Genomic DNA, 6000 nt, shown 5'->3' with positions numbered 1-6000 from the left:
CAGGCGCTATCAATCCACAGCAGGCCAGAGGGCAGGGGGTGGTGGTGGAGGGAGACACGAGGACCCTCCTGGTGGCCACCTGGATTGCAAGCTTCTGGGCAGCTCCTTGGGGGTGCACAGAGAGGGCGGGAGGCCCCGGGGTGCAGGTGGGGCAGGGGAGGGGCTTGGGGCACTTGGATGACTGGTGAGAGGTGGCCGTCTGTCCCTGCAGCCACAGCTGCTCTGGCCAGTGAGCCTTCGCCGGGTGGTCACGCACACACAGCCGCAGTCATGGGGGGCCAGTCCGTGCACTACAGGGCGTCGAGCAGCATCCCCGCTCCTCCCCCCGCACATTGTGACACCCAAACATGTGTCCAGACTTTGCCACACGCCCTGTGCCCTTTGCACACTCAAGCACATCGGAAGACATGCGTCTCCCCTGCACGGAGCTGGCTGCCCCCGAGAATAGCCCCTTCCTGGGTCGTGGCGCCTGACAAATGTGTCTCGAGAGCCAGGACTGCAGCCCAGCTCCAAAATCTGATCAGACAGTTATAGCCATGACACATTTCATGTCGGAATCACTTAATAGCGTTAGGGCAGATTTTCATACTAGCCAGTTTTCATAAAAACGCTCTTTTCCTAAATCCCCATTAAGCATATGGCAGACCACGTGCCGGATGCATTTGCCTCCTGCAAACCCAACGCCGGCCCTTGTTTTCTCACCTGGCTCCTGTGGGGATGTAAATCCTACTTACAGTCAAACCTCAGGAGAAAAGCGAAGCACATAGGAGTCAAAGATAAACAGGCCTGCTTTGCCCTCTAACACGTAAACTGGATTATCTTCAACAATCCAAGCCTTTCACTGAAGAAGCCCAGAGTGAGGAAACCTTACAGCACAATCTACAACATGCACACACACAATTCTGGCAGTAGAGGCAGCTGACAGCCACAACTTGGGCACAGTTTCAGCAGGCTTACTTCCTGCCCCCAGACTCTGCCAACAGAGGTTGTTTTTGATCCACAAACATCTCCTGCTTTGGCTCAAGCCTCAGCAAGCTCTGCTAATACCCACCAGCCCTCAGACAGAATTCTTTATTTCCTAGTAAGCCCAAAAACAAAAAGGTGACTTTGTAGGGGCTTTAGGAATGAAAGACAGACACCCAAGGACCTCAGGATTATCCCGGTAGAGAATAAATGTATTTCGTTCCCTTATGGTTCGTCGAGCATTGATTAAGAGTCACAGAATTTTCTATTTAGAATCAGAGCCAGCAATCATTGGAAAAATAAATCTCCCTTCCAGGACCAGATTGGAATGAAGGAACATGGCCATCCAGCGACTGTTAGAACATTTCCAAAGAGGTAACAGATTTGCCCCGATTCTCTACCCCCGCCTTGTCCCCACCCTCTGTCACGTGACCGTGTGACTCATCCCATGGAGGCGGAATGTGTTTTCCTCACCCCTGATTTCAGTTTGGCCTTGTGACTTGTTTTAGCCTAGGAGATGCAGAGGAGCAAAAGCAGGGGCTTGAAAATGTGCTGGCCTGGTTGGGCTCACCCTCTATTGCCCCTGCCATTGCCAGGAGAAGAAGCTACCCCAGAGAGCCCCCCAATCCTTGAGCCGTTCTAAGCTGGTGAGTTTGGGGCTGGTTTGTTATGCATTATGATCATGACAATAGCTGCCCAACACAGAAATTGGCTAAACAATGCTTACTGGTGCAGGCCTCTGAGACTTTGTCATTCTTTGTTACACGGAACTAGCTGACTGGTGCAAATGAGGAATGCTCTGCTTCGCAGGGCAGCCAACCGTTGATTACTAGGCTTCCTGCAGCAGCACCACTGGCCTCTCTCCCACCAGGCTTGGTGGGCCTGACCTCTGAAACATCCCAGAATAAGGATGACAGTTTCTGGATTTGGGTGCCTGTCGGCTACTCAGTGGTAGTTCTTGAGTGCCCGTCTATGTCCCTGCCCTCTCAGGATGCCAGGAGACACTAGTTATGGAGAAGATGCAGCCCCAGTGCTCAGGGAACTACAACCGGGTCAGGAGTCAGCGGGAGGGCGGCAACCATGACTCATATAGAGATGGTCAAATCAGTGTCAGGTCATACGAAGGGTGACAAAGCCCTCTTCCCACCCCCCGTTGCTGCTCTGTGTCACCCTTGCTTTGTGCTGCTGCCCTGCACTGCTACCCCAGACTCTACTGCTCATCGCGCCCACCACCACTGGGGCCTTCCCACCGCGCCTGGCAGTTCCAGACAGCCCCCTACCCCCTCGCCTCCGCAGCCCCTTCCCTGGCTCCAACGGGAGAGCTGGCCCGTCTTGTCCTATCCCGTGTCCCACCTCCTCAAGGCCCAGCTGCCACCTGGCTGCTGTTAGCAAAGCCATCTGATAAGTCAAATCCTGGCCAAGGCAATAGCCAATAGGGAAAAAGTTTGGCACTTACTCAGAAAGTTAAACATAAAATTACCACATGACCCGGCAATTCCATCCCAGGGATGTGCCCCAAAGAACTGAAAACAGGGACTTGGACAGTTATTTGTACATCCACGTTCATTGCAGCATTACTCACAATAGCCAAAAGGTGGAGGCAGCCCAAGCATCCACTGACAGGTGATGGATAAACAAAATGTGGTCATTCAGGCAATGGGATATTATTCAGCCATAGAAAGAAGCAGAGTACTGGCAAATGCTGTCACGTGGACGAACCTGGAAGCCATCATGTTGAGCGAAATAAACCAGACACGAAAGGCCAGCTCTGCATGATTTCTCTTATCTGAAATACTTAGAACTGGCAAATTCACAGAGACAGAAAGTAGAATAGTGGTTACTACGGGCAGGGGAAGGGGGAATGGGGAGTTCTTGCTAAATGAGTGTGAGTCTTGTGCAGTGGAAGGGGAGGATCTCCGTGAGTGGGCATCCAGCTGGAGCATCAGACTTGAGCAGGTAGGATTTGTCTGGATGGAAGAAGAAGGAGGGAACAGCCTGGAAATGCAAACGAGCTAAGACACGGAGAATGAGCAGGGAGGTGGGGCAGGAAAGGTGACACTTCTGCTCCAAACCAGCCTTCCTGCCTCCCAGGCCTCCAACAGATTACTGAGAGGTCTCTGTTTCAGAGACAGCCCAGCAAAGGCCCGTCCTCTGACTCTGCCACTTGCTGGCTGTGTGACCTTCAGCAGGTTACCCAACCTCTCTGAGCCGCAATGCCCTCATCTATAAAGTAAGAATAATGAGGGCGATGCCTGTAGGGTTTAAGGAGGGTTAGCAGAATATAATGCATACAAAAGGCCCATGTGAACTCCCAATCAATGTTGGGCACTCTGTCGAGTGGCTTCCACGATCACCAGCTCCTGATGCTCATGCCCTGGGGTCATTCCCTCCTTTGACTATGAGTTGGACCTAGTGACTCTCTTCTAATGAACAGACTATAGCAAAAGCAATGGGGTGTTGCTCTTCTGATGAAATTATCTAAAACCGCCTTCTCTTGCTGGCACTTCCTCCTGCCCTCCTGCCCTCCTGCTTGCTCTGACACCAGCCGCCAGTTGTGAGACGCTCTGCAGGCAGGCCCCAGTGGCCAGGAACTGAGGGTGGCCTCCAGCCTACGCCCACAAGGAGCTGAGGCCGCAGGTCCTCCCGGTCATGCTTTGAGATAACCTGCAGCCTTTCACCTCCAGACCCAGAGGGCCTTGCAAAGTCATACCCAGATTCCCGACTTCTTGGAAACAGTGTGATAACAATTGCTGATGTCTTAAGCCACTAACTTTGGGGGCCATTTGTTACCAGCCATAGGTAACAAGTACAGTGGTTTATTATTATTATTTTAGCATGGGCAGGCTCTGGGAATCGAACCAGGGTCTCTGGCATGACAGATGAGAATTCTGCCACTGAGCCATTGCTGCACTGCCCTATTATTATTTTTAAGCATAACTCCTTACCTAATCCTATCTCTGGGACCTTCACGCTCCAATTATTCCCCCATTGCCAGGCCCCTCAATCTCTCTCTTTCTGACACTTTTTCACATTGTGCCTCCAACATCACACCCTCACACGCACTCATGCACACACAAGTTACTACACTGATGGCTGAGAGTGAATCTTGCAAAATTCTTTGAGGCAGGAATCTGACCGGGATCTAGAGACCAGGATCCCAGAGAACAAGCACGTGTTGGTGCCTGCCCAGCCCTGCCCAGGAGACTTGTCCCTTCAGATCTTGGAGCAAACAAAAACTTTGCTCACCCCGGTGCTGGAGCCCAGCATTTCCCTGGCTACTGAAATGTGGGAATAAATTCTTCTGTTCTATCTGTTTTCTTGTGTATCCAGGAATTACATGCATCTGCCCTACACACACAGTTTTAGTTCTTATCAATAGGGGAGTTTCCAAGAGGAGACTGGCTTCATTCACTTGTAGGTTCTTACAGCCTAGTTTGGACCCTTGAGAATTAAGCTAAGGCAGGTGACTGTGCCAGGTGGGGAGAAAGGCTGGGGTAGGTGCCTGGGGCTTGAGATCAAGTTCCACTCTGCCCTGACAAGCTGTTGGAAGAGTTCCTATCTATAGTGAGCCTGCGGGAGTCTGCAGTGGGAGACTTAAATAAGGTAAAATGTAAGAAAGGACTCATTGTCTTCCAGCATGGCCCCAGAGGCCCTGGCTATGGAGCTCTGAGCCTCCTTTCTCATCGGGAAGAAACACGTTGCAGTTAGGGTTCATCGTTCAGTCTCTTGTGAGTTGGGCTATCATGAGTCAGTTCCTTAGAGCCTGATCTCTAAACAGCCGACTGGATCTGTGAGGAGGAGAGCTGTCACTCTTGGCTGACCCTCCTCCCAGCTGCTGAGCATTGCCAAGACTCCTCCTTGACGGCATCGTTCTTATGTTGTCACAATATTTTCTAGCTTTATAAAGCAATTTTTACCTGGCCCTGCTGCCCAACAACTTTCTTCTAAGAGTCTGCCAGTTTACTGAGGGAAAACTAGAATGTAGGCTCTAAATCAGGAGGTCTCGTGACATCTTGATCCATTAATCCCATCAAGAGATTTGCTCTGTCTTAGTGTGGAGAGAGAAAGACCCGAATCTTCTCGTGCCTTTTCCTGGGAGGCTCTGGCAGAGCATCTAATACCTCTCAGTTCTTTGCCTTGAGAAAGAGGTTTATGGGACATCAGCACTCATCTCTGTGCCTTATCTCTTCGAGCTGCATCAGGATCCCAACCCAGCCATAGGAATTTGTTCCCAGGTATCATTGTCTTTGACCCCAGATTGTATATAGAAGCTTATTTTGAAATATTGAGGAGAAAATGAGCCTCCACAGTAACCTAGAGGGTCCAAACAACTCTCCCTCCAAATTCAGAGCTCTTTGGAAGCCAGTACTACCTCTCTGTCTCCAATACTAGTCCTGGGCCTGGAGTGTGGTAGGAATTCAACACGCATGGGATGAATGGGTGGGTGGGTGGATGGATGGATGGATGGATGGTTGGATGGATGGATGGATGGATGGGTGGGTGAATAGATGGATGGATGGTGGGTGGGTGGGTGGGTGGCTGGATGGATGGTTGGATGGATGGATGGATGGATGGGTGGGTGGATGGCTGGATGGATGGTGGGTGGGTGGGTGGCTGGATGGATGGTTGGATGGATGGATGGATGGATGGGTGGGTGGATGGATGGATGGATGGTGGGTGGGTGGTTGGATGGATGGTTGGATGGATGGATGGATGGATGGATGGGTGGGTGGATGGATGGATGGATGGGTGGTTGGATGGATGGCTAGATACTTGGATGATGGACAGGTGAACGGACAAGTGGATGGATGTACAGACAGATGGTTGGATGAATGGGTGGGTGGCGGGATGAGTGGATAATGGAGGGCTGGAGAATTAATTAATCAATCTATAACCAAAGAGCAGAAGTTCTAGCCCAGAACTCATCACTTATTAACCTTGTAACTTCTCTCATTTGTAAAGTGGCATAAGGGTAATTATTTTTCTACCCACACAATATGGTTATTGTGAGAAAAAAATTATATAAGATAAATAAAA

This window comes from Tamandua tetradactyla, chromosome 6 (genome assembly GCF_023851605.1).
Source record: "Tamandua tetradactyla isolate mTamTet1 chromosome 6, mTamTet1.pri, whole genome shotgun sequence".
Lineage (NCBI taxonomy): Eukaryota > Metazoa > Chordata > Mammalia > Pilosa > Myrmecophagidae > Tamandua > Tamandua tetradactyla.
The sequence above is the reverse complement of the archived record's forward strand: the minus strand, read 5'-3'. Positions refer to the sequence as shown.